Genomic DNA, 19,432 nt, shown 5'->3' on the forward strand with positions numbered 1-19,432 from the left:
TTTACGAGCTTCTTCAATTCGCGATAATCCATGTACTCCTCCTTCCATTCTTATATCATTTTGGAATTTAACTCATTTCCAAACTTCAGCATTACTTAAACAGTAGTAGAAAGAGCGGGTCAAGGTTTCAGATATGAATCGAGAAACAATACAAAGATAATAATTAATGGTTCGGAGAAATGAAACGTTGAGTTGCGCGTTGACAATGTAGAAATGGAGAGTATATTTGCTATTTTCTAAAAAGTTGATTGTGTGATAGTAAGATTCTTTGAGTGTTCACACTGTCCCTGTTTAGAAATAACTCATTTATGATGTGTTTGTTTTAGGTGAGTTAAAGAAGAGAGAAATACAAGCTCGCTTGGAGCATTAGATAAATAAAAACGAGGGATAGAATATTATGGATCCTATGTACTTTTAATTTCTAGGCACATATGAGAAGAAATGACAATGTATCAATCACTTGCTTTATTTTTCCACATTTACCCTTTATTTTATGGATAGTTTATTGCTGCATGCAATTAATTTTAAACAGTATAGTATAATGTATAATAAGTATTATTTGGATTGTATAATTAATAATTAAACAATGATAAAAATTAAATTACTAGTCAACTAATTTATAAAATAAATTTAGTAATAGTGTGATAACGATTACATATACATATGCGTAACTAACTAAAAAAAATTAATATTTTAAAAATGGTTATTGACTTTTAATAAAATTAAAAACGAATATTTAAATTTATATGGGTAGAAAATAATCCCTACATATTTAAAAGAGTTTATAAAATATATTTTTTAAATAAAAACTCACGTATTAATTTTTTCATTTAAAAGGTAATTTTTTACATTAAAAAACAATTACTCTTTTCTCTCTTTTAGGACCCATTTGTTTTGAATTTTTTTTTTAAAATGATTTTTATAGTGTTACATAATTTTATGTAAAAAATATTTACAAAAAAACTTTTTATAAAAGCTTCAAATAAAATTTGGTTTGAATAGTTATTCTTAAAATGCGATTTTAAGTATTTCTTCTATTTATGAAAAAAAAATTGGATATCAAAATGTGAAAAAATCACTTATAATTATGAAGCCATTTCAAATAGATTTTTATAAAAATCATTTTTGAAATATAATTTTTTGAAAAAAATTGCGATTTTAACTAGGTTAAGGTCTTCAATAATGTATGTTTATGTTATAGGATGTTAAAATTAGTTTTTCATTTTAGAAAAAACAAATAAAGAAAACTTGTAATATTTTGAAAAATGGTTTTGTAAAATCTATTGTAAAAAATACAAAGAAAATATCTATTTTTTTAAAGTTGATACAAACAAGTCCTTATATACCTTATACTTGTTCTATAACAAACAATCCATCAAATCTATTCTATTTCCCACACCTTTCTCTCTTCTCGCGCTCTCTCTCACTTATTTCTCTCTTCTTAATCAAACATACCCTTAGTTAGGCTTATGGTGTTTGGCTTGTAAATTTTTTTCTATACCCCACACCTTTCTCTCTTCTCGCGCTCTCTCTCACCTATTTCCTCGTTCATCCATCCTTTGTTCACGAGCCTTAAGCGAGCTTTAAAGCTCCTTCTTTCTACATGACGAAATATCCTTGGATTCTTCGAAGGCCACAATAATATTGTCGAATCTTGACGTTAAAGAATGCAAGGTCTTCGACACAATATTCTGCTCCATAATGGTTTCTCTGCAAGACTTGATTTGATTCACCAAACGCGTAAAGTGTGTCACGTATTCGTTGATTATCTCATTCTCTTCCATTTGAACCAATTCGAACTGCCGCTTGTGAGTTTGTAACCTCGCCACCTTTACCTTATCAGCCCCTCCATAAAATTACTTTTGACAAAAACAAATTCTTGTTTAAAAATTTATTTCAAAAGAGATTTCTTATATTTTGTTTTTAATATCATTAATAACATATTTAGAAGAACTAAAACATGTAAATCTTGAGTGAATCGAGGCTTTGGTAGAGCTCAACAAATGCACTTCTAAGAACTTTATGGGCATTGTGAATCTCCTGATGAAAATCTCGTGTTGGACGATTCACTAAATCCTCCCTAAGCTCATTTGTAATGGAAATGAATTTTGTAATTGAAAGTACAAAATTAATTGCAGAAATAAAAATAGAGTAAATTATGTGAATCTTCAACACAAATAATTAATTGTAAATGATATTAAATAGTTTAATATGATTTGATTGTGATTAAATTATACTCGACTAATTAATATCTTGTGTTGGAAAAAAACATTTAATTGACAATCTAACCTAACGAATTAGAATCTTGTGTTTGAGGAGGAACTTCTTCAGCAATATTTGTCCGTTGTCTTCGGTCCTTAATAAATTTTTTAAAATCCAACAGAATAAGAAGCAGCTTCGGTAATGTATCTTCTCTTTCCAAAAATTCACTCTCTTTTTTGATAAAAAAAAAAGAGTTAACTTTGTTTAGCTCGACATCAAGGCTCACAAAAAACCGAGATACCTATAAATAGAGATCATCACATTAGTAAATTAAAACAAAAAATATAATATACTGTATTTCACATTGATGTAAATCCAAAAACCTACGTTATCCTTTTGAGAAGACAATTACAAAACATCGGTTTTGTATTTGTAGATTCTTTCTCCACTATTCACGGTGTTTATCTTACTTAGCTGCATGCATAAAAAATGAAGTACTTTTACATTAAGTCTTACATTAACATTATTACATTAGGAGAGAACTTTTACATAACTTCCATCTAAGGAAACTAGCCCTATGAAATCTAACGTTTAGAACAATTGTGACCTCTTACATTAGGTCTTACTTATGAATATAACAGTAGCATATGCTATTTAAATTAATATATTTTAAATACATTGCCGCCTCTTGAGTTATGTTAACTTGAAGGGGAATTCATTTCAATTCTTCAATGTTTATATGTATGTGTCTCCGATGCACCAATATGTTCTATCTATAGGCAGTTTTTTCTATCTAAATATGAATTTGACAATAAATATATATAAATAGTAGGATTGTCATAGCAGTAGACAATATAGTTCTTTGGCACTCTATTACTAGAAAAAATTTAACTTCCTTTTCATCTTAGACATTTTGTACATAACTTTGTGAAAATTACCTTTTGAACAATGAATTGAAGTATTCCATTTCCCTATCAACTTTTAAATTTGTTCTAGAGCTGATTTATAAACTACTTCTAATTGTTGTTCAATATTAATCTATCTAATGCATTTGTCATGTAGGTTTATATCCCCAATTTCAGACACATTGCAAGATGATATGTGCAAAACGCATCCAATCAGATTTAAAACTTGTTTCGGTTATTCATACATATATATAATGTTTGACTATGGTTTTACACTACTTTTGCTTTGTTATATCATCAATGTTGGGTTAACATTTAACGAGGTATGTTCACCATAATATGTCAGAAAATTGTGCAAGAGGATAGAGAATTTACATAACTTCCTCAATTTCTATTATATTACGAACAAATGTTTTTTTTCTACTCATAGATTATTAAAGTTCAATTTACATTCTATTTACTGTGATATCTTCTAACTAAGAAACTGCACTTGCCATTTCTCACCAAAACCATTAAAGACATACATGTTTACTATATATAAAATGATTACTTACTATGGATATTTCAATATCACAATAGTTCATTGTTGAAATACAAGGACATAACACAATGGTTCACTGTCACAATGGAATTTCATTCATAATTCACATTTGACATTTCAAATACAATTCTCCTATGGATTTCAAAAAGGTTATATTTATTATTATTCTACAAATACTATAACGGTATCATATTATAGTTCTCTGTTTTTTCACCTATCGATTCATATGGTGGGTTTTATTTTATTTTTTTGAAAGGAAACATATTTCATTAAACGATAACAGACTTATGGTGGGTTTTATTAGGTATGAAGCATAGATAAAATTATTCAGAAAAAGAACTATTGATTCTTATTAGTTTTTATTAGGTAATAACCATTGTTTAATATCTTGATGGTATGTTTTAGATCAAACCCATTTTTCTCTGAATATAGCCATTTTTCAACTAAAAATAGAAACAATAAATTGTTGATAAACGAAACAATAATAACAACAACATGAACAAAAATTACCTCAATGATATCCTTAGTAGGTGAGAGGAAGGAGGTGAGTTTCTTCCCATAGATGAAACTGAGTTGGATACAGAGTTTTTGCAGTTTGAGCTTGAAGAAGACATTCGCTGATGTATTTTCTTTGCCATCTTCTTCACTTGCAGGTTTGAATTATTGGACTCCTTCATTATCTTTACGAGCTTCTTCAATTCGCGATAATCCATGTACTCCTCCTTCCATTCTTATATCATTTTGGAATTTAACTCATTTCCAAACTTCAGCATTACTTAAACAGTAGTAGAAAGAGCAGGTCAAGGTTTCAGATATGAATCGAGAAACAATACAAAGATAATAATTAATGGTTCGGAGAAATGAAACGTTGAGTTGCGCGTTGACAATGTAGAAATGGAGAGTATATTTGCTATTTTCTAAAAAGTTGATTGTGTGATAGTAAGATTCTTTGAGTGTTCACACTGTCCCTGTTTAGAAATAACTCATTTATGATGTGTTTGTTTTAGGTGAGTTAAAGAAGAGAGAAATACAAGCTCGCTTGGAGCATTAGATAAATAAAAACGAGGGATAGAATATTATGGGCCCTATGTACTTTTAATTTCTAGGCACATATGAGAAGAAATGACAATGTATCAATCACTTGCTTTATTTTTCCACATTTACCCTTTATTTTATGGATAGTTTATTGCTGCATGCAATTAATTTTAAACAGTATAGTATAATGTATAATAAGTATTATTTGGATTGTATAATTAATAATTAAACAATGATAAAAATTAAATTACAAGTCAACTGATTTATAAAATAAATTTATTAATAGTGTGATAACGATTACATATACATATGCGTAACTAACTAAAAAAATTAATATTTTTAAAATGGTTATTGACTTTTAATAAAATTAAAAACAAATATTTAAATTTATATGGGTAGAAAATAATCCCTACATATTTAAAAGAGTTTATAAAATATATTTTTTAAATAAAAACTCACGTATTAATTTTTTCATTTAAAAGGTAATTTTTTACATTAAAAAACAATTACTCTTTTCTCTCTTTTAGGACCCATTTGTTTTGACTTTTTTTTTAAAATGATTTTTTTAGTGTTACATAATTTTATGTAAAAAAAATTTACAAAAAAACTTTTTATAAAAGCTTCAAATAAAATTTGGTTTGAATAGTTATTCTTAAAACGCGATTTTAAGTATTTCTTCTATTTATGAAAAAAAATTGGATATCAAAATGTGAAAAAATCACTTATAATTATTAAGCCATTTCAAATAGATTTTTATAAAAATCATTTTTGAAATATAATTTTTTGAAAAAAATTGCGATTTTGACTAGGTTTTGGTCTTCAATAATGTATGTTTATGTTATAGGATGTTAAAATTAGTTTTTCATTTTAGAAAAAACAATTAAAGAAAACTTGTAATATTTTGAAAAACGGTTTTGTAAAATCTATTGTCAAAAATACAAAGAAAATATCTATTTTTTTAAAGTTGATACAAACAAGTCCTTATATACCTTATACTTGTTCTATAACAAACAATCCATCAAATCTATTCTATTTCCCACACCTTTCTCTCTTCTCGCGCTCTCTCTCACTTATTTCTCTCTTCTTAATCAAACCTACCCTTAGTTAGGCTTATGGTGTTTGGCTTGTAAACTTTATTCTATTCCCCACACCTTTCTCTCTTCTCGCGCTCTCTCTCTCTCTCTCACTTATTTCCTCGTTCATCCATCCTTTGTTCACGAGCCTTAAGCGAGCTTTAAAGCTCCTTCTTTCTACATGACGAAATATCCTTGGATTCTTCGAATGCCACAATAATATTGTCGAATCTTGACGTTAAAGAATGCAAGGTCTTCGACACAACATTCTGCTCCATAATGGTTTCTCTGCAAGACTTGATTTGATTCACCAAACGCGTAAAGTGCGTCACGTATTCGTTGATTATCTCATTCTCTTCCATTTGAACCAATTCGAATTGCCGCTTGTGAGATTGTAACCTCGCCACCTTTTCCTTATCAGCCCCTCCATAAAATTACTTTTGACAAAAATAAATTCTTGTTTAAAAATTTATTTCAAAAGAGATTTCTTATATTTTTGTTTTTAATATCATTAATAACATATTTAGAAGAACTAAAACATGTAAATCTTGAGTGAATCGAGGCTTTGGTAGAGCTCAACAAATGCACTTCTAAGAACTTTATGGGCATTGTGAATCTCCTGATGAAAATCTCGTGTTGGATGATTCACTAAATCCTCCCTAAGCTCATTTGTAATGGAAATGAATTTTGTAATTGAAAGTACAAAATTAATTGCAGAAATAAAAATAGAGTAAATTATGTGAATCTTCAACACAAATAATTAATTGTTAATGATATTAAATAGTTTAATATGATTTGATTGTGATTAAATTATACTCGACTAATTAATATCTTGTGTTGGAAAAAACATTTAATTGACAATCTAACCTAACGAATTAGAGTCTTGTGTTTGAGGAGGAACTTCTTCAGCAATATTTGTCCGCTGTCTTCGGTCCTTAATAATTTTTTTTAAATCCAACAAAATCAAAAGCAGCTTCTGTAATGTATCTTCTCTTTCCAAAAATTCACTCTCTTTTTGGATAAAAAAAAATAGTTAACTTTGTTTAGCTCGACATCAAGGCTCACTAAAAACCGAGATACCTATAAACAGAGTTCATCACATTAGTAAATTAAAACAAAAAAATATAAAATAATGTATTTCACATTGATTTAAATCCAAAAACCTACGTTATCCTTTTTAGAAGACAATTACAAAACATCGGTTTTGTATTTGTAGATTCTTTCTCCACTATTCACGGTGTTTATCTTCCTTAGCTGAATGCATAAAAAAGGAAGTACTTTTACATTAAGTCTTACATTAACATTATTACATTAGGAGAGAACTTTTACATAACTTCCATCTAAGGAAACTGACCCTATGAAATCTAACGTTTAGAACAATTGTGACCTCTTACATTAGGTCTTACTTATGAATATAACAGTAGCATATGCTATTTAAATTAATATATTTATAATACATTGCCGCCTCTTGAGTTATGTTAACTTGAAGGAGAATTCATTTCAATTCTTCAATGTTTATATGTATGTGTCTCTGATGCACCAATATGTTCTATCTATAGGCAGTTTTTTCTATCTAAATAAGAATTTGACAATAAATATATATAAATAGTAGGATTGTCATAGCAGTAGACAATATAGTTCTTTGGCACTGTATTACTAGAAAAAATTTAACTTCCTTTTCAACTTAGAAATTTTGTACATAACTTTGTGAAAATTACCTTTTAAACAATGAATTGAAGTATTCCATTTCCCTATCAACTTTTAAAATTGTTCTAAAGCTGATTTATAAACTACTTCTAATTGTTGTTCAATATTAATCCATCTAATGCATTTGTCATGTAGGTTTATATCCCCAATTTCAGACACCTTGCAAGATGATACGTGCAAAACGCATCCAATCAGTTTTAAAACTTGTTTCGTTTATTCATTCATACATAATGTTTGACTATGATTTTACACTACTTTTGCTTTGTTATATCATCAATGTTGGGTTAACATTTAACGAGGTATGTTCACCATAATATGTCAGAAATTATGCAAGAGGATAGAGAATTTACATAACTTCCTTAATTTCTATTATATTACGAACAAATGTTTTTTGCTATTCATAGATTATTAAAGTTCAATTTACATTCTATTTACTGTGATATCTTCTAACTAAGAAATTGCACTTGCCATTTCTCACCAAAACCATTAAAGACATACATGTTGACTATATATAAAATGATTACTTACTATGGATATTTCAATGTCATAATAGTTCACTGTCGAAATACAAGTACATAACACAATGGTTCACTGTCACAATGGAATTTCATTCATAATTCACATTTGACATTTCAAATACAATTCTCCTATAGATTTCAAATAGGTTCTATTTATTATCAATCTACAAATACTATAACGTTATCATATTGTAGTTCTCTGTTTTTTCACCCATCGATTCATATGGTGGGTTTTATTTTATTTTTTTGAAAGGAAACATATTTCATTAAACGATAACAGACTTATGGTGGGTTTTATTAGGTATGAAGCATAGATAAAATTATTCAGAAAAAGAACTATTGATTCTTATTAGTTTTTATTAGGTAATAACCATTGTTTAATATCTTGATGGTATGTTCGAGATCAAACCCATTTTTCTCTGAATATAGCCATTTTTCAACTAACAATAGAAACAATAAATTGTTGATCAAAGAAACAATAATAACAACAACATGAACAAAAATTACCTCAATGATATCTTTAGTAGGTGAGAGGAAGGAGGTGAGTTTCTTCCCATAGATGAAACTGAGTTGGATACAGAGTTTTTGCGGTTTGAGCTTGAAGAAGACATTCGCTGATGTATTTTCTTTGCCATCTTCTTCACTTGCCGGTTTGAATTCTTGGACTCCTTCATTATCTTTACGAGCTTCTTCAATCCGCGATAATCCATGTACTCCTCCTTCCATTCTTATATCATTTTGGAATTTAGCTCATTTCCAAACTTCACCATTACTTAAACAGTAGTAGAAAGAGCGGGTCAAGGTTTCAGATATGAATCGAGAAACAATACAAAGAGAATAATTAATGGTTCATAGAAATGAAACGTTGAGTTGCGTGTTGACAATGTAGAAATGGAGAGTATACTTGCTATTTTCTAAAAAGTTGATTGTGTGATAGTAAGATTCTTTGAGTGTTCACACTGTCCCTGTTTAGAAATAACTCATTTATGATGTGTTTGTTTTGGGTGAGTTAAAGAAGAGAGATATACACGCTCGCTTGGAGCATTAGATAAATAAAAACGAGGGATAGAATATTATGTGCCCTATGTACTTTTAATTTCTATGCACATATGAGAAGAAATGACACTGTATCAATCACTTGATTTATTTTTCCACATTTACCCTTTATTTTATGGATAGTTTATTGTTGCATGCAATTAATTTTAAACAGTATAGTATAATGTATAATAAATATTATTTGGATTGTATAATTAATAATTAAACAATGACAAATATTAAATTACAAGTCAACTGATTTATAAAATAAATTTATTAATAGTGTGATAACGATTACATATACATATGCGTAACTAACTAAAAAAATTAATATTTTTAAAATGGTTATTGACTTTTAATAAAATTAAAAACAAATATTTAAATTTATATGGGTAGAAAATAATCCCTACATATTTAAAAGTGTTTATAAAATATATTTTTAAAATAAAAACTCACTTATTAATTTTTTCATTTAAAGGGTAACTTTTTACATTAAAAAATAATTACTCTTTTCTCTCTTTTAGGACCCGTTTGTTTTGACTTTTTTTTTAAATGATTTTTATAGTGTTACATAATTTTATGTAAAAAAAAATTTACAAAAAAACTTTATATAAAAGCTTCAAATAAAATTTGGTTTGAATAGTTATTCTTAAAATGCGATTTTAAGTATTTATTCTATTTATGAAAAAAATTGGATATCAAAATGTGAAAAAATCACTTATAATTTTGAAGCCATTTCAAATAGATTTTTATAAAAATCATTTTTGAAATATAATTTTTTGAAAAAAATTGCGATTTTGACTAGGTTTTGGTCTTCAATAATGTATGTTTATGTTATAGGATGTTAAAATTAGTTTTTCATTTTAGAAAAAATAAATAAAGAAAACTTGTAATATTTTGAAAAACGGTTTTGTAAAATCTATTTTTAAAAATACAAAGAAAAAATCTATTTTTTTAAAGTTGAAACAAACAAGTCCTTATATATCTTATACTTGTTCCATAACAAACAATCCATCAAATCTATTCTATTTCCCACACCTTTCTCTCTTCTCGCGCTCTCTCTCACTTATTTCTCTCTTCTTAATCAAACATACCCTTAGTTAGGCTTATGGTGTTTTGCTTGTAAACTTTATTCTACTCCCCACATCTTTCTCTCTTCTGGATCTCTCTCTCATTTATTTCCTCGTTCATCCATCCTTTGTTCATGAGCCTTAAGCGAGCTTTAAATCTCCTTCTTTCTCAATGACGAAATATCCTTGGATTCTTCGAATGCCACAATAATATTGTTGAATCTTGACGTTAAAGAATGCAAGGTCTTCGACACAACATTCTGCTCATAATGGTTTCTCTGCAAGACTTGATTTGATTCACCAAACGCGTAAAGTGTGTCACATCTTCATTTGTTTTTGCACCATTGATCATATTTCTTGAAATCAAAAGTTGAAAGATTGGTGGGAACTCGATCATTGGAGACGGTAGTCATCTTTGCAGCGGATTAAGGATCTGAATTAGCCTCTTGATTCCAAATGTTGGAACAAGCCCAAAGCTTGTAGGTGAATCAATGGAGAAAGTGGAGGGTTGGAGAAGATGAAATAAATTGCGATATTGAGAGAGAGAGAGAGAGAGAGAGAGAGAGAGAGAGAGAGAAATTGAGGCAAAATTAACAAAATGGTATTAAACGCAAACAATGTTACATGAGGGATATTTATAGGATACAAAAATACAAGCTGGAACCAATAGGCCCAAAAAGCAACTAAAAATCGCAAAAATCACGATGGAAATTTATTTCCCAAATGTAAAATTGAAAAACTCTCAGGAAATTGATTTCCCCAATCTGAGTAATCGATTTCCTCTTCAAAATTTTGTTTTTCAAGATTTTCATAAGTGATTTTTCATAAACTGTTTTTCACGAAACGATTCTGAAAACTTCCATAATATGTTTGAATTACCAAAGACTTCCGATAAATTTTACCTACTTTTCATTTTAAATATTAGTGCAAAAGTATAATGGAAGGTTAGTCTTAGATTTATTCCCTGACTTCATATTATTCATTGAGATATTGAGGTTGGGTTTGTAATAATAGTTTTATTTTTATGATTTTATTTCTTTTCTTTCAAATCTTGTGTCTTACAAATTCAATTTTGATTGTTGGTTTATATTTGAAATTCAAGAAGAGTTTGATGAACACATTAGATTAATAGTCAAAGGTATCTAAAAGATATAAAGGAAACCTTTAGAATTAATTTTCCCATAAGATAAATTCTGTAAAAACTCTTGGTAATCATTTAAAAAATTGTTTGCCTAAAAAGATGATCGGATTTGCAAACTGCGGTTTAAAATCCAAAGCACACACAAATTTAAAATTTCAAGATCTGCATTTTCAAAATTTAACTATTATATTTGATAAACTACAAGAAATCTTGTTTGAGTTAAAAAATCTCAAAAAACTTGAAGAAGAAAAAAAATTTGCTAGAAGAAAATATTTAAAATAATAAAGATGAGAACAAAAGAGCCTACATAAAAGGAAATGGCAATTAGACTCATCTAATGAATCCGGAAAAAGATAATAATAGTATAGACTCATTTAATGTGTGAGACTAAGAGAATGAAACTAATTTATGTCTTATAACACATTACAAAGACTAATTTATGTGAGGACATTCATGGTGTATAGATATGCAGAGGGGCACCTAGTGTGTCCCATCTGCTTTTTACTGACGATTGTTTTTTATTTTGCAGGGCTATTATTGCGGAGGTGTCTCACCTTATGGAGTTACTTAAGATCTATGTCACTGTGACAGGTCAAGAGATTAATCTGACAAAGTCTGAGGTCTTTTTTAGTCGCAATCTTAGTATTCCGGCCCATGAGGATATTGCAAAAATTATGGGAGTCCGTCATGTTTTTGGGACAGGTACGTATTTAGGGCTTCCCTCGATGATTGGCCGTAGTAAGAAGGATACTTTTGCTTTTATCAAGGATCGTATATGGAAAAGAATCAATTTTTGGAGGGGAAGATCATTATCTAAAGCAGGTAAGGAAGTCATGATAAAGTCGGTCTTGCAATCTATTCCGTCCTATATCATGAGTGTGTACATCATTCCTGATGCGGTGGTAGACGATATTGAGAAGATGTTGAATTCCTTTTGGTGGGGGTGGAAATAATAACAAAGGGATTCGGTGGATGGCATGGGAGAAGCTCTCTTGTTCTAAGAGGGATGGAGGTTTGGGTTTTAAGGATTTTAGAGCTTTCAACTTGGCTATGGTAGCTAAACAAGGGTGGAAATTGTTGACCAAGCCTCAGTCTTTAGTTTCCAAGTTCTTCAAAGCAAGGTATTTCCCTAATACTTCTTTCTTGGATTCTAATATTGGTTCTAATCCGAGTTTTTTGTGGAGAAGTCTTTGGAAAGCAAGAGATGTTTTGCAGATGGGTTGTAGATGGAGTATTGGAGATGGTAGCCAAATTAAAGTATTACATGAGCCTTGGATTCATGGAAGTAAAGATGTTCGTTTAGGAGGACCGTATCCTCAAGGTGTGTATAATCTTTATGTTCAGGATCTTCTCTTGCCTAATACTAAACAGTGGAATATCCAGGTTGTTAATTCCTTGTTTGATCATGTAGTTGTAAAAGAGATATTGAATGTTCCCTTGGTTGAGGATGTGGTAGATGATAGGTTGGTTTGGAATGAAGAGAATAATGTCAAGTATAGTGTCCGTACAGGCTATAGACTTTTGAGAAACTTGCACGGTTATCACTCTAATTGTAAAGTTGTCGGTAATTGGAAGAATTTGTGGAACATTATGGCTCCTCCTAGAGTTAAACACCTTTTGTGGAGAATTTGTAGAGGTTGCTTGCCATCGCGGGTTAGACTCCGACAACACTTTGTTCAATGTCCGTCAGAATGCCCAGTTTGTGAAGTAAATGAAGAAGAGGATTGACATGTGTTTTTCGGGTGTAATTCTATTATTCAGTGTTGGAGGGTAGCAGGTTTGTCTTCTATCATTGAGCCTTGTTTACAGGCTTTTAGTGATACTAAATCTCTTATTCTCGATATCTGTAGTATAGAAGATAGGAAGAATGCAGGTCGATTTGCTATGATGGTTGAGGTGATTTGGAAGAACGGTAATAATATAGTATGGATTGATGAAAGGCAGAGTCTCTCTAGATTAGGCTTGCAAGCCTATTTTAATTGGCAGGATTAGTTCACAACCCAGGATAATCATGAAAGAATTAATGGCAATCATATTTCTTCAGTATGGTCTCCTCCTGTTGAAGGTTGGGTGAAATGTAATGCCGATGCCGGTTTCAACAGGCCTCACCGTTCTACTATAGAGGCGGCTGTTGTTTTCGCGATAACATGGGTAGATTCATTACTGCAGGAGTCATTTGGGATATAGGTAGTATATCCTCGAGAGAAGATGAGGCATTAGCATTGAAAGAAGTTGTTCAACATGCTGTTACCTTGAATTTGGATCATGTGATATTCGAAAGCGACTCCCAAGCGGTTATTCAAGGCATTCACTCTATATCTACTGGTAGCTTTGAATTTAATTGTATTCTTCTTTCTATTAAGCATTTGTTAGCTTTTATTCTAAACTTTGAGGTAAAGTTTATTAAACGCCAAGCAAATATGGTTGCTAACTCGTTAGTCAAGACGGCCAATTTTTGGTCTAGGCGTAGTATTGTTAATGTTATTCCTCCTTGTATTGAATTTAATTTGATAAATGTATTAAAGGTACAAGGACATTCTCCATTCTCCAAGGTACTAACTTATCCCTAAACAGATACATGGACATTCAAAATATTATTTACTACACAAACTCTTCTCTTTATACAAGTATTATCAAGATGTCATCCAATAAATTCTATAAATATGTTGTGCTTATTCATGACATTAAATATTTTTCTTTATCAAAATCGTCTCATCAGAATCTTCCTCACTCTTGATGGAGACAATCAATACATTAATTTAAGGTGAATTCTTATCTACCCAACTCAAAAAGTTGGGTAATGTTATCTCCTGTGTAAAATGTCTTGAAAACAACAATCAATTGGAATATTTAATAAATAATTAATTGTGTTAAAATTAGATGGCATCATATGGTTGGCTGAATGTACACTACCCAACTTTTTGTGACGGGTAGAGAAGTTGTCCCCATAAAAAAATTGCACCCATAATTTTTTTTTTCAAGTTAATAGTTATAATAAAACTTATCCATATATAAAAAATCTCATGATAAAATAAACATGAAAAATACAAATCTATAAAAATACTTACATTCTTACTCCAATGCTTCTAACATTTTAAATAAACCAATCAACTACACACAAACAATAAAGATAAAAAAAAATAAATCGTTTCTATAGATTTATTCTAGTCCCTCTATTATTTCAGTACACTTTTGATTTATTCTCTGCACTTGATTCACGATAACTCTATCATATTAATCTAGCTTTTATAGAAGCACAACTCATCATGGAAAATTAAAAGCCAAAGATAGGAAAATATCAGCTCTGATACAGTTGTAATTACTTTTATAGGTCTCACTTTAAAATTTGTTTTATGCTCCTAAATGAGTTGGGCCGGTCCTGTATCTAGCTTTTATAGAAGCACAACTCATCATGAAAAATTAAAAGCCAAAGATAAGAAAATATCAACTCGGGTACATTTGTAATTACCTATGAAGTACCGACACCTCTAAAAGCAGACGTGTCCGTGTCGATGCTGGACACCTACACCGACACTTACAATTACATTTAATTTATTTATTTTTTCAAATTATTAACGGTGTCACCGTGTCAGTGTCGATGTCGTTTTACCTCTAAAAAAAATTTAATTTGAGCACAAAATCTATCCAACCATCACATAAAATGTAAAGCAAAAAATTCCAGTAAACTCATCGCAACAAAGCAAGCAACCAACAAAATACTACTTGATCATCCAATATACCAAACTTCCAATTGAATTTCATAAGCTATAGTATAAGAATACCTAATAAATCACCAATTAAGTTACAAAAATAGAACTTCAAATTTTAGACTTCAACTTAACCTTAAAAACTAGAAGTTAAAATTATTCCAAAAAGATCAAATGATGAAGAATGGAATACCATAGTACCAGACTTCAAGTCCACTATATCATTCTTGTTATATTTTCTGAAAAATCCTCTCAACATCAGATTGTCTTGCGTCGAAATCAAGGTTTCTACAGAAGATCGACTTCATTTTTTAGAAGCTTAGAAATGCTTATGCAACCAACCTTCAAAGAAATGAAAGAAAAAAGGATTGTTGAGATTCGGAAACTTTGAAATCGAATGGAAAATAGAATGGAATTGACGAATCATGCAATAGTGAAAGATGAAGAAATATTTTAGCTAGAGATTGGCTGGTTGGCGGCTGAAAATTTCTAAGTTGGTTTGGTTGTTGTTGTTGTGACTTGTGACTGAAGCACTTACTAGTGAAGAGATATAGACTTGTACAATTTTCTCGTTAGTACTTGAAAGCATCAACTATCATTGACTAAAATTTGAGAAAAATATATTTTCAAGTTCATCTGTAATATTGAGCAAAGAGAAGGTCATGTTTGGATATTTCCTTGAACAATTTATAAATAACTTAGATCTGAATAGTCATATTTTTGACCCAACTACAATGCTTGAGCATTCATCTGTAATCCATTGTTCTAACTTTATGAGCTACTACTCAAACTATAAAAGATTGTCACGTGAAAATCACGCCACAAACTAATAAACTTGTCTATCAAACTAGTTCAACCGATAAACTTTTCTCACTTAGATTTTTTTAATTTTGATTTGCAATGTAAAATCCAATGTTACAACTAATTTTTTGAAAATTTTACAATTCTCTTCGTGTGAAAACATCATATATATATATATATATATATATATATATATATATATATATATATATATATATATATATATATATATATATATATATATGAGGGCATATCATATGAGAATGACATATTTATATGAGAATATGAGAATGAATCCGAACCATTGGATTTTAAAATAAATGGTGGAGATTATGAGTGAATCTTTTTTTTCTCTCTCCTACTTCATTTATTTCAAGATACAGGAGAGAGAAAAAAAAGATTCACTCATAATCTCCACCATTTATTTTAAAATCCAATGGTTCAGATTCATTCTCACATTCTCATATAAATATGTCATTCTCATATGATATGCCCTATATATATATATATATATATATATATATATATATATATATATATATATATATATATATATATATATATATATATATATATATATATATATATATATATATATATATATATATATATAATTTTATTATTTTAAATATTTAGTGACGTGATTTTCACGTCACACTTTTTTTTACCATGTAAATTTTATGTTATTAAGTCACGTGACTTCAGACAATTTTTTTTGTATTAAAAATATAAATGTATTTTTATCTTTTTTTTTCGTTTAAATTAACACTTTATTCTCTTTATTATTTAAATTAAGCTTTTAGTCTTTTAATTTCACAAATTTATCCAATTTTATAAATTTTTATGTTCAGGTAATATTATTCTAATGATGTTGTAATAAACTTGTTATATTGAGATTGATTACGAAATGTCATTTAATTTATAAATACTGGAGCATGTTAACATCCAAAGTTGAGTGTGTAAATATATTTCAGAATGTAAAATATGGAAATAAAAAACATAGTCTTCAAATGAGAAAAATTGATAAATTATTTTAGCAAAATAGAAGATGAAAAATGTATTTAAATGTATTGTAAATATATCAGCAAAACCGAGGGTGCTAATAGTGCCAAATATAATATTTCTTAATGGTCAGCTGGGGTGTACTAAGGAGGAACATAGCCCAGAGGCCCAAAGCAACAATATGATATTTCTTACGAATATTCACGGCGATAATCTTAATTCTTAAAGATGAAAAGTTTCGGTATAAAATTTATTTTATTTTATTTTGTTGAAATAAGAGATATTTAAAGAATTTTAAATCATTTATAGAGGTAGAAATATAATTGTTGAGGTTTGATAATGCAGTAGGAAGTTCTAGAGAATAGTAACTGTTAAATTTAGAATAAAAATTCAAGATTGCAATGACAAAATCTATTAGATAAATTTTAGAATCCACCTAATAGAAAAAAAAAACTTTATAGAGTTTATAAATAGTTTTAATTGGGCTTAAAAGAGACCCAATAGATTTTTAATCTAAAATAGAAATAAAATTAAAAAATGTTTAAATATTAAAACTAAAAATTTAAATATTAAAATGTTTTCCGGCGCGTGATTTCTTCGTCGATACGTGCAGCCAACTTTCTTATATCAGTTTCTTCCACTTCTAAAGAACTTGATCCAAAGTTCTCTTATTGATAAAGTGTCTCATCTGCTGGATACTCATAAATGTCAACAATATTAAAGGTATTGGATATATTCGTGGCATTCGGGAGAGCTACCGCATAAGTATTATCATTGATCTTTCGGGTCACTTTGAACGGACCATATTTGTGTGGCTGCAGCTTGTTGTAAGTACCAGCCGAGAATCTCTCTTTGCGCAAAAAAACCATCACATTATATCCTACGTTGAAAAGTTTGACTCTCATGCGTTTGTTAGCAATTACTTTATTCTTCTACCCAGTAGCCTCTAACTTAGCCTTGACAACTTCTTTAACGCACCATTTCCTTGACCATATTCTCAGCAGCCACACTAACTCCAGACGCCTTAGGAAACTTAACCAAATCAACTACATGCTTAGGAACAGAAGTATAGACTAGAGAGAAATGGTGATTTCCCTGTAGGGAAATGTACATCGTTGATGTAGGCAAATTCGACCTGAGGCAAAACTAAATCCCACTGTTTTAGCTTGTCACCACAAACAATCTGAATCATATTTCCCAAATCGATTGGATGATGGTGCTAATTGATTAGCAACTTAAAAACTTGAGAATTAGCCATTGCAACAAGCCGTGGCATTTATGTCTCATCACACTAGCCATCGTGGTGTACTCCAACGTTTAAATTTATGAGTTTAAAAAGTATCCAATCGATTAGATCATAGTGTTAATCAATTGGCTACCCATTTTCAACATGTTAGGTTTTGGGCTTTTGTCCCGCACCTCTATTTAATCTTATGTACACCTCCTTTATATGAAAAACTTAGAAACTCGTCGCAGTGTTTAGTTAACATAATTTATTGAGATAAGCAAAATTAAATCCACTGTTTTAAAGGATTAATCAGAGTTTTATAATCATTTCAACCTTAAAATAATGTATTACCACCATTATCAAGAGGCCTTGATAAAACTTCCCAATCTGATGTTAAAAAAATCTTAACCTAAGATTCAAAGGGTAACGACAAGTCGTTGATTTGGATATTTGTGCAATATTCTGTGACAATGTTGACTATTACATATTAAGGGTTGAGCTTTTCAAACTCTTAGTGAAGTTCTATATCGAGGATATGTATCTCAAGAAATAGATACATAACTTCACCTATATGAATTTCAAGATGGTATCGTCTCAAAGTGAGAGTTGAAGTTTCTCTCATGAAAAATTCACGAAACAGGAAAAGCACATGATCGTGAATAGTGCTAGGCGAGAGATGTAGGCAAAGAACCATTAAAGAGTGTGTGTATGGTAACGTCAGTCTAATCACATGGGATAACAGTTCAAAGCATAACTACCTAATATTCAGATTAGACTTTGAGTTATCCTTACTAAGGTTAAGCTCAAATCGAAAGATACTTAACTGTATTAACGTTCTTTATTTCCCCTTTTTCTGGAATTGATCTTGTCATTGTTAGAACAAGTGGGGGATTGTTGTAAATTATTAATATTGAATAATAATTAATCACCATGGGTGTGTTCCATAATGGCAAGAAAAATATGCATGTGAAGTTCGTATTTTGAATTTGAAAATAGGCAACAATTTGTGAAGTGTTGTAGTATGTTGTTTGTATTTTGAATCAGAAATAGGCAACGCTTGGTAAAACGTTGCAGAATGCAGTCAGAATAAGAAATGCTCTGAAACTATTGCTTTAGACGAAATAGTGCAACAATTGGTAAAACTGTTGTTTTAGACAAAACAATGTAACATTTGACAAAAAAGTTGTTGAAAGTATGTTTCATCAAGAGTCGCAACCGTGTGAATCATCATCAATTTGGGCTATAAATGGAGCATTTCAAATTCAGAAAATTAACACAAAAAACATACATCCTCTTCACTAAAATTTCAGACACTCTTCGCTACATTTAAGTTTTCGTCGGTCTTGTGCAAACTTGACTAAGGTTGAATTATTATGAGTATTTTTGGGCTCCAACTCTAAGACATATTAAGAGTGTTTAAAATACTTATTAAGAAATTGATTTTGTTCATAATTCTAGCCTCATTTC

Source organism: Vicia villosa, linkage group LG4 (genome assembly GCF_029867415.1).
Source record: "Vicia villosa cultivar HV-30 ecotype Madison, WI linkage group LG4, Vvil1.0, whole genome shotgun sequence".
In the NCBI taxonomy this organism is placed as follows: Eukaryota; Viridiplantae; Streptophyta; class Magnoliopsida; order Fabales; family Fabaceae; genus Vicia; species Vicia villosa.